This window comes from Myotis lucifugus, unplaced genomic scaffold, assembly GCF_000147115.1.
Source record: "Myotis lucifugus unplaced genomic scaffold, Myoluc2.0 scaffold_596, whole genome shotgun sequence".
NCBI lineage: Eukaryota > Metazoa > Chordata > Mammalia > Chiroptera > Vespertilionidae > Myotis > Myotis lucifugus.
The window spans coordinates 209,628-221,225 of record NW_005871644.1 but is presented as its reverse complement, the minus strand read 5'-3'; the positions used below and the strand labels follow the sequence as shown (position 1 = coordinate 221,225).

The window sequence follows — 11,598 nt, the reverse complement described above, 5'->3', positions numbered from 1 at the left end:
CAACCAAGATTACTTTATCCAGCAAAGTATCATTCAGAATTGAAGGTCAGATAAAGAGCTTCACAGATAAGGAAAAACTAAAGGAGTTCATCACCGCCAAACCAGTATTATATGAAATGCTGAAAGGTATCCTTTAAGAAGAGGAAGAAGAAGAAAAAGGTAAAGATACAAATTATGAACAACAAATATGCATCTATCAACAAATGAATCTAAGAATCAAGTGAATAAATAACCTGATGTACAGAATGAACTGGTGACTATAATGAATCAGGGACATAGAAAGGGAATGGACTGACTATTCTTGGGGGAAAAGGGGTGTGGGAGATGCGGGAAGTGACTGGACAAAAATCATGCACCTATGGATGAACTCAGTGGGTGGGGAGTGAGGGTGGAGGGTGGGGTGGGAGCTGGAAGGAGGGGCGTTAAGGGGGGAAAAAAGAGGAACAAATGTAATAATCTGAACAATAAAGATTTTAAAAAAAAATAAATAAAAACAATTTCCTTTGTAAAACACAAATGGTTTTGGAAAAGCCTCATCCCCTGACCTGGACTAGCAGAACCAGACTACTGATGATAATGACATTTTACTTTGTACACAGCATTGAACTAAGGAACTAACATACATTATTTCCATTAGCCTTCACTATACTTCATTTTTCCCATTTTAAAGAGGAAGAACATGGGGTTCAGATGTGAAGTAATTTGCCCAAGGTGACAGGGCAGGAAGCGGCAGAGGCAGAGTATGAACCCAGGTCTGCTCCCTGGATTGCCTTACTTCTACTAACATCTCTTAATACTGTGTTCCTCCAAAACACACCTGGCACAAAACAGATTTACAAGCTGTCTCAGAAATGGGGAGGACATCCTTTCCCTTTTTACAACCTACCATGGACTGCTTAACCTGTATGAGAAGAATAAGTCTAAACGTTGATGGGTAAAGTTATAGTTTAACTCCATCAAAAACCTTTCTAAACTTTTCCAACCCAATCGGATAATAAAATCTTTCTTAAGTATGCCCAAGGCTAATTCACCACCACTCCAGCAAACTATCCCAGTCTCTTCCAAGAAACTAACAAGAGACCACAGAGTGCAAGTAATCATCAAAAGCTGAACCACCAAGAACTCTTAGTCCACTCTAAGGGCTGCTGATGGCACATGCAGGTCTGCTCTGCCACCACAGGCTGTACTCCCATAGCAGCGATAGTGATATAACATATAACTGCTTTTTCATTTAGCAATTTAGTTTCATACTCAGAAAAAAATGAATATTACTCTATTACTTTCTCAAAAAAAAAGGCAGTAAGAATTCTTCAACTGAATTTGTCTGCATTTTATAGTAATAACAAAAAATAGGTTAAAAAGGTGATCTATTGAGGGTGAGTTTTGCAGAGATCTGCTCAACCAGGGAAACCACTAATATGAGATCTAATCTGAAACCACCCCAAGGTCTCTGGCATAAACTTTATTCAGCATTTCTGTTCCTAATTGAGGATTATATCACTGAGTCCAAGGGTGGCTGACAAGGCTAATGGAAACCTGCTATTTATTCCACTTCCAGTATGTGGGAAAACATTTTCTGGCCATCTGTTACTGTTACAGAGCATAGAAGCTAAGATGAAATCGAGTTGGAAAAACAGATTTTGATCAGGTTTCATTTCTGCCAAAGGACTGCAATCTGCCAGAGACAACAGAGAAAGGCTCTCAGACATTGTGAAAACGTACAAAGTTGAGAAGTGAGAATTCTTAGATTTGCAGGTTCACAGAATTTCTAGGAAAGGTCTTTCTCTTTAGTCTACATTTATAATTTGCAGATGGTCGTAAAGTTAAATGACTTGCCCAAGAATCACAGCTAGCCAGTGGTAAAGCTGGGACTAAGTAAATGGCAGAAATGAGACTTAACCCAGCATTCATTCAAATCCTGCTCGGCTGGCATGGCTCAGTGGTTGAGCATAGACTTAAGAACCATGAGGTTTGATTCTTGGTCAGGGCATATGCCTGGGTTGCAGGCTCGATCCCAAGTGTGGGGCGTGCAGGAGGCAGCCAATCAATGATTCTCTCTCATCATTGATGTTTCTATCTCTCTCTCCCTCTTCCTTCCTCTCTGAAATCAATAAAAACATATGAAAAATACAAAATTTAAAAAAAACTTCTGCATGGCCCTGGCCAGTGTGGCTCAGTTGGTTGAGCATCATCCTGTGAACCGAAAGGTCGCTGGTTCGATTTCCAGTCAGGGCACATGTCCAGGTTGCAGCTCAATTCCATGCAGAAGGCAGGTGATCTCTCACATTGAGGTCTCTCTCTCTCCTTCTACCTCCCTTTCTCTCTAAAATCAATTTTTTAAAATATTTTTTCCTTATGGATTTTTGTTTGTTGCTTAAAATGTTGGGTTTTTTAAGTGATTTTGTCTTTTTGAGGTGCAATTTATGTACAGTGACTTATTTCTGAACTTTCCATTTTATTCTACTAATCTATTTATCCTTATGCCATTACCACACTATATTACTGTAATTTCATTTTAAGTCTTGAAAGTAGTATAAATCCTCTCATTTTTTCAAGATTATTTTGTCCATTCTAGGTCCTTTTCATTTTCATATAAACTTTTAAATCAGGCTGCTAATTTGTCAGAAGAAAAAAAAGGAAGAAGAAGCAGCACCTGCTGAAATTCTGATTGGAACTGCATTGACTCTGTAACTGGATTTGGAGATTCACATAGTATTAACAAAAATCAGTAAGCCTATCCTTGAACATGGTATACATTTAAGATATGACGTATTTATTTAAGTCTTCTTTAACTCCTCCCAGCAATGTTTTGTAGTTTTAGCATACATATTTTCTTAAATTTATTTCTATATATTTTATACTTTTGACACTATTTGTAAAGGAAATTTGATTTTTCTAGTGTGTTCTGCTAAAACATAGCTGTAAAAGTGGTATTTCTATATTATTGACTTTGTATCCTGCAACCTTATTCAATTCAGTTATTCACTCTAGTAGTTGTTTTGTAGATTCTTCAGGATTTTGAATATAAACAATTATGTTATCTGAGATGTGGTTGGAGGGAAGCATCTGGTGAGTAGAACGAAAAGGTATTCATTTTCTTTATGACAACTGATATTTGTATTTTGATCTCCTATTCTGCAACCTTGCTAAACTTATTAGTTCTAATAACTTTTTAAAAAATAAGTCATTAGATTTTCAATATAGACATTCATTCATGTTGCCTATAACATCTTTGTCAGGATTTTGTTACCAGAATTATGATAGACTTATTAAACGAGTTTGGAGCCCTTCCCGATTTGGCTCAGTGGATAGAGCGTCAGCCCATGGACTGAGGGGTCCCGGGTTCGTTTCTGGTCAAGGGCACATACCTTGGTTGCAGCCTCCTCCCCGGCCTGGGCCCTGGTCAGGGCTCATGCAGGAGGCAACCAATCGATGTGTTTCTCTCACATCGATGTTCCTCTCCGTCTTTCCCTTTCTCTTCCACTACCCCTAAAAATCAATGGCAAAATATCCTCGGGTGAGGATTAACAAAAAACAAAAAGCCCTAGCTGCTTTGGCTCAGTGGATAGAGCGTCGGCCTGTGGACTGAAGGTTGCCGGGTTCAATTCTGGCCAAGGGGCACATGCCCAGGTTGCAGGCTGAATCCTCAGTAGAGGGCATGCAGGAGGCAGCCAATCAATGATTCTCTCTCATCATTGATGTTTCTATCTCTCTCTCCCTCTCCCTCTCCCTTCCTCTCTGAAATCAATAAAAATATTAAAACAAACAACAACAACAAAAAGCAACACAAGTTTGGAAGTGTTTCCTTTCTTTATTTCCTAAAATAACCTGTGTTAATTAGGTACTATTTCTTGGGTAAGTGTTCTATAGAAATCACCAATAAAACTATCTGGACCTATAGGTTTCTTTGTGAAAAAGGTTTTGACAACAAATGCAATTTTTGTAATAGATATAGAGCTACTCAGATATTCTATTTCATTTTGTCAGTCTTGTAAATTATGTTTTTCAAATAATTTTGCACATTTCATCTAGATTGTCAGAAAGGAAGGATATACTAACTGAAACGAAGAACAATTTACAGGGAATCAACAGCACAGTAGACGAAGCCGAGATTCAAATCAGTGATTTGGAACATAATGAAGCAAAAAAATACCCAATAAGAAGAGCAAGAAGAAAAAAAGAATCCAAAAATATAAAGATAATGTAAAGAGCCTCTGTGACAAACTTCAAACATACCAACATTTGCATCAGGGAGGTGCTGGGAGAAAAAAGAAAGAAAGCAAAATATTGAAAAACTATTTGAAAAAACAATGACAGAAAACTTTCCTAACCTGGAAAAGGAAATAACATACAAGTCCAGGAAGCACAGAGAGTCCCAAAAAAGATGAACCCAAAGAGGCCCACACCAAGACACATCATAATTAAAATGCAAAAGGTTAAAGACAGCCCTAACCAGTTTGGCTCAGTGGATAGAGCGTCGGTCTGCGGACTCAAGGGTCCCAGGTTCGATTCCGGTCAAGGGCATGTACCTTGGTTGCGGGCACATCCCCAGTAGGGAGTGTGCAGGAGGCAGCTGACCGATGTTTCTCTCTCATCGATGTTTCTGACTCTCTATTCCTCTCCCTTCCTCTCTGTAAAAAATCAATAAAATATATATATTTTATTGCCGGTTCGGCAATAAAATATATATATATTTTTTTAAAAGGTTAAAGACAAAGAGAAAACCCTAAAAGCAGCAAGAGAAAAGCAATTAGTTACCCACAAGGGAGCTCCCATAATACTGTCAGTTGATTTCCCAACAGAAACTTTGCAGGCCAGAAAAGAGCAGCAAGAAATAGTCAAAGTGATGAAAAGCAAGGACCTACAGCCAAGATTACTCTACCCAACAAAGCTATCATTTAAAATCTATGGACAGATAAAGAGCTTCCTAGACAAGAAAAAGCTAAAGGAGTTCATCACCACCAAACCAGTATTAAATGAAATGTTGAAGGGTATCCTTTAAGAAGAAGAAAAACATATGAATAAAATGGCAATAAATACATATTTTAAAACAAATGAATCTAAAAATCAAAACGAACGAACAAGCAAAACAGAAACAGACTCATAGAAACAGAGAACATTTTGATGGTTGCCTGATGGGAAGGGGTTAGTGGGATGAGTGAAAAAGGTGAAGGGATTTAGAAGTACAAATCGGTAGTTACAGAATAGTCATGGGGATGTAAAGTACAGCATAGGGAATATAGTCAATATTATTCTGATAAACTATGTATGGTGTCAAATGGGCATGAGATTTACCAGGATGATCACTTAGTAAGTTATATAATGTCTAATCACTGGGGTATACTCCTGAATATAACATAATATTGTATGTTAACTGTAATTGAAAAAAAGATTTTTTAAAAAACAAGCCAGCTGGGTCGGGCCTGGTTAGTACTTGGATGGGAGACTGCCTAGGAATACCGGGTGCTGTAGGCTTAAAAAACAAACAAACCAAAAAAAAAAAACACAACAAGCCACCTGGCTCAAGAACTTAACTACACTTTACCATCTACTTTTCAACAAAGTTAACAAAGGTATAGAGGTTTAGAGAAGTTCCCGTTGCCTCAGGTCCAGGTCAATGGCAACAGAGACCAAACTGAGCCTTATATCCAGATCCCTTAGCATAGCACATAGGCCTCTATTATCTGGCCTATCTCTCCAATACTGTTTCTAGCTGTGCTTTACCCTCAAACTCTACAGTCCAGTGACCCAAAACCATATGCAGTCTCATAACCTCTCAAATCAGTACGATCTTCCTCTGCCTGGAAGGAAGAAAGGAAAAAACATTTCTCTTAGAAAAGGAAAATGTATGTTTTCCGCTCTGCCTGGGAAAGCACTAGACCAGACGATTAGAGGCAGCCAACTTGAATGAATTTAGTCCACCCTAATCTGGATTTTCTACATATTGGAATTCCCCAACTTTCAAATGACTCATACATATCACAAACAGCTGCCCAGACCCTATCCCATGCCCACTACCACTGCAACAGAAATCATTTTGGAAAATCAAAAACAACTAGGAACTTCCAGAGTACCTGTGGATTCAGAAGCTATGAAAACAAGAGTAGCTTACGTGAGCTGGCCATGTAGGACTTATTCTGAATTAGAGTTGGTCTAATTAGAATAGCATTCCTGCTCCAAAATATGTACTCTACTGTTCCCCCTTGACTTGCTAAAATCCTATATCCTAAAGAACTGGGAATTTTGGTGAGAAAGTGAGATGAGCAGAGCATGTCCACCTGGTTGGGAGAGGGGGTATGGTAGCAGGTGGGTGAAGGTAGAATCAGCACAATGGGGTGCACGTGAACAGGGGCCTTAGTAAGTAAAAAAGAGACATAAAGGAGAGAAAAGAGAGTGTATCAAGAGCAAACTTCAGCTGTTTCAGAATTTAGTCTAAGTCAGTGGTTCTCAACCCAAACAGATTCAATTCCAGGAATGGTATTGCCAAGAATTACATTTTCTAAAATGGTGACAAACACTTGGGAAAGTTCAAAACAATCTTCCCCCAGTTTCAGACCTGGAATTCACTGTAGTTTAAAGTTGTGCCAATACTTTGTGTTTATATGCAAAACAGTTGGATTCTAGGTTTATATAATCTAAACAGGTAATTCACCCACATAAACATCAACAACATTCCAAAGTCAAAAAAGACAAATGATAATGCTTCTTTGCGTGAAATTATTCCGGGAACTGCATGACATCAGCATATCCCAGCTGCTCGTGAAATGCTGGTCACATCCCTCAATCACAACCCAAAAAGTTCTTGCAGAGATATAATGATCTCGATGATCTAAAAGATCTTACTCCAAGAAATAGGAAAGAATAAACTTTTCCTTCTTCTACTTCATCTTCCCTCCTACTTCAGATAGTCCCTAACAACCAAGACCCCCATCTAGTGACCTTACACCATATATGGCTTTTTTGGGCTATTTCGGGACCCTACTCAACATTATAACACTATTAGAGGCCTGGTGCATGAATTCGTGCACCAGTGGAATTCCTCGGCCTGGCCTGCAGGATCGGGCCGAAACTGGCTCTCTGACATCCTCTGAGGGGTCCCGGATTGCAAGAAGGTGCAGGCCAGGCCGAGGGACCCCACCAGTACATGATCGGGGGCGGGGAGGGACACAGAAGGTTGGCCATCTGGGGAGGGACCGCGGGAGGGCTCCAGGGCATGTCTCACTCAGTCCCGATTGGCCAGACCCCAAGCAACAAGCTAACCTACCAGTTGGAGCGTCTGCCCTCTGGTGGTGAGTGCACATCATAGCAACTGGTCGACTGGTCGACTGTCTGCCCCCGGGTGGTCAGTGCACATCATAGCAAGCGGTTGAGCAGCCTTAGCATATTATTAGCTTTGATTGGTTGAACAGCCAACTAGACAACCAGACACTTAGCATATTAGACTTTTATTATATAGGATTTCTACTGGACTATACACTCCAAATTTCAAACTTAGAAATAAAGTTTGAGAGCATAAACTTCCATAAGTCAGAGACTTAAATATACTGGCCTCTCACCATCAATGTTCTAATTTTTCAAGTGATGAGATAGATGAGATCCAAGCTACACATGACCAATGTACTATAAAGACTGATAATACATGTAAAATAACAATTGCTATAGGCAAGTAAAACAAATACTTTATAATACATCAAGTCCTTGTTTTTATGGCAAGAAGGTAAAACTAATTAATAATACACTAATATATATTATTTTAAACATTAGATTTCCCCTTTACTATAGATATTGAGTCTATTGCTTATAAATACTGGAAAGTGTTCTTAGTATCTACAATCATCACCAGTAGCAAGTACTTGCCTCATCACACAAATATAAAAGATCCCTTAATGATATAGGGTGAATTGGATTTCATTACCCTTCAGACCTCCTCACCCACTCATCCCTGTACTTCTCAAGTCTAAGGTTCCCCGAGTTCCTGCCTGTACTCCTGCACCCACTTCACCCACTCAAAGCGTCCTCAAATTCTCTGGTTTTCGAAGCAGCCAAGGGACACAATCCCTGCCATCGTGGAGGATGCACTCCAGTGGCTGTAGAGAATTGAGCTGTGTTAAAAAGAAATTTTTTCAGTGATTAATGTTATACTTACAGATTATTACTCAAGCAGATTCTATATTAGGTGAGGGTAACTAAATGACTTCTATTTTCTGTTCACTCTAAGAATACAGTATATAATTGTGCTATCTTCTTAGACTCTCTAAATAAATATATCCTCTAAGGACCCAACCTAGTGTATACATTTCAACTATTTCACCTATGCTGAGGTCTGAAGGGTCCCGGGTTCGATCCCAGTCAAGGGCACATGCCTGGGTTTCAGGCTGGATCCCCAGTGTGCAGGAGGCAGCTGATTAATGATTCTCTCTCATCATTGATGTTTCTATCTCTCTCTCCCTCTCCCTTCCTCTCTGAAATCAATAAAAATATATTACTAAAAAAAATACTAACGAGTGGAGGCACTGATCAGGAACTAAGAGGGCTGAGCGCACAGTCAGACTCTCTTATTCTCCATAAGGATTCTGAAATTTTCTATGCCTCTGAATTTCACCTAATGTTTGTATTTTCAAAATACCTACCATGTTTATCAGCTATGTCTCTGTCACTCAAGGTCATATTTCCTGTAACTATTTGGAGTAAATAATTAAGACTTCTAATTGGTTTCTAAAATAGCCAGTCAGGTGGGTTGCTGTGATTCACACTGTGGTTAGTGTTCCTAACTTCTCTGGCCATGTTATAATAGCTACTCTTTATTAAACCCTATTTACATGCTAGGTACTACAATAAATACTTTATCCCCAATCCTCAAAAAAATCTGCTGGGTACGTAGTATTCTTCCTTATTCTCATTTTACAGATAAAACACTAAGGCTCAGAAAGGCTGCCCTTTTCATTAAAGTGGCAGAGCTGGAAGGTGCATCTGGCTTGTTTGGCTCCAGAGTCCTTGCTCTTTCCATGAACCATAGTCCCCTGACTTACTTCACAATCATATTTCCTCTTACTTGTGTAACAGAAGGTCATTAGCTAAGGTCATTAGCTAAAACAAGAAAAATCTAATTTAGTGAAAAATCAATTTGGATATTTTTAAAATGATCACTTTTGTTTCTAAGTGAAGGTCTTCTCCTGGGTCTATTTAAATGAAAACTGTGCATTGAAGCTACTTGTATTACACAGCAATCACTCAAACCATAGGTTAAAGCCCTTAAAAGACATTTATATTTCTTCTTCCCTGCTGAATCCCCAGTGCCCAGGTCAGAGCCTTGTCTAGAGTAGGCACTTAACAAAAATATTTTAAATACCACTTCCCTCAAATCTTGTTTACCAAAATACTCTACTAATACGGAAGATGCATTCCAACAAGACACTTTAATATCTGAAACTTTGTGACTAAAATTAAACATACTCTGGAAGTCACTGGGATATCTTTCCTGCTATCAGACACTTCCCTCCAAGTCAAGGGGCACTGTCATCATCAGCAACAAGTAATTATTAAACGCCTACAAATGTTTACTTAGCCTAGTAACTCAGTCTCTTTCCTCTCTCCCGCTCAGGTTTGGCAAGCCACAGCAGCTAGTTCCCCTCCAGGCGGGCCAGCCTCCGCAGGTGCAGTGGAGACCTCAGAGAGGCACAAATGTCACACATGCTTAGCCAGTTATTCCAAGTCAAACAAATACAAAGGCCCCAGGAGTCTGACCTTTCCTTCAACCAGACAAATGTCCCAGACCTCTTCCTGGAGCCCTGAAACTGCAGCCCTGAATAATTTCCTCCTTCTACTCCATCAACCACCCAACCCCAAGGAGACCAGCAATTTCTCCCAATGTCTGCCATATCTATTCCTACTTCATCTAAAAGAGAGAGTCTGTTCACTAAGGATTCACTGAATATGTTAGCATACACTATTAAATTTCCTCTTTAAAAACGCTGTCCTCCTAGGGATATGACGTACACAGAATATGTGTGTACTCCAGGGGAAAGTACTCCAGTAGAAAGCTGGGTTCTCTGGCACTACACCTCACCTCTCACCGCTCCTCTAGGCTGTTTCCTCAGCCGTAACATGAGAGGTTGAACTAGTCAGGGCTTATTCACCTGGGTCCAAATGCCTTGCGGGGTTCAGGCATGTGCTTTAGGGGTTCATACACCCCACCCGGGAACATATATAAAAAAAAATTAACTGTTCACAAAATTAGCTGTTGGATTTTTCTGGAGAAGTCCAACTTGTACTTGTCGCTGTCACACAAGCAGGGACCCAAAAATTAACCATAGTTCGTGTTTTATTGAGTACTCACTGTGTGCAAGGCACTGTGCTAAGTCCTTACATATATTAACTCATGGAACCTTCACGATAACCTTTTAAGTGAGATACTATTATTGTCCTCATTTTACAGCTGAATAAAGTAAACCAGGAAAGGCCTAGCCTCTGAAACACAATGTTTTGTTAGGTGAGATCATCTCTAAACTCTAAAATTCTGATTCTATGTTCATTCAAATTATCACTAGTCCTACTTTTATTTAAATCTTTACACAGAAACAACCGAACATCCAGATGAAAGCAGTACTACCTGAAAAGAATATATTAAGGGGTTATTCCTAGTAAAGGATCCAAAGGCACTTTCTAGCTCCAGCGGCCAATCTGCTTTTACTTTTATAACGTGGTGGTTAAAAGGTGTATCTGAATCTATTTCTAATTAAAGTCTAAAATCAAAGTAACAGTAAATAAGTCAGAATGCCAACCAGAAGAGGGGACGCAGTGGCAGCCAGAGTGTCCACATACTGCTCACCAACACAGTGTGAAGACCAGGGAGGACAGTCAGTGCAAGGCCGCTGTCCCGGCTGGACTGGCTCCTGCCCCTACTCCCACCTGAAAACCACTGGCCGCTGCCATCACTCTGCAACGGGGGTACAAAGCCGGCGCAGGGTCTTCCGGCGTCACCAAGCCCCGCTGGGAGTAAGGCGGGAACATTAAGCCAAAGCCCAGCCCCCAATCTTTGTGGACACCGGTTCTGACAACCCCCAACAGTAACACCGGGTCAGCAGTTATCCAGTAACACCTGCGAACTGTATCGCCTACCGCCCTTCTGCCCACATCACTGAGGGACACAACGGTGCTTAAAAAATGGCTTCAGAGCAGAGGTGGACGCGGGCAGTTGTTTTCACAGGCTGTCAAGAACCGCCACATAGTCCAGGGAAGGCTACTGAAACTTTATGCCCAACTCCCTTGACCTGTCCCCATTAGTCCGTGTAATAAGAAGAGAAGCAACGGAGGGAGCAGGGAGGTCAAAGGAGCGGCCCGGGTGCAGGGCTACCTTCTCAGAGGGTGATGCAACAGGGTCAGCCAGCCGACCCGGAGGAGGAGCTGGGCGCTCCGGGAAGGAGAAAACCTGCGTTGGAGTTAGATATCTGGGTGGAAAGCGGGTTAGGGAGGACGGGGTGCGAGGGTTATTCAGAACCGCCGGGGAGGCAGGGTCTAGTCTGGAGCCGTCCGCGGAAGGAGAGCCGCTCGAAGGGCTCGGTGGGTGGGTACCCGGAGGGGAGAGGGAGGGCCGGGGGG

At 40.9% G+C, this 11,598-nt stretch overlaps 1 protein-coding gene across 3 annotated transcripts in view; it reads right to left on the bottom strand.

Annotated features, from left to right (window-relative positions):
* UHRF1BP1 (UHRF1 binding protein 1) overlaps positions 1 to 11,598 on the bottom strand; it is a 61,607-nt gene that overhangs the window by 49,242 nt on the left and 767 nt on the right. The gene's annotated exons all lie outside the window — the stretch shown is intronic.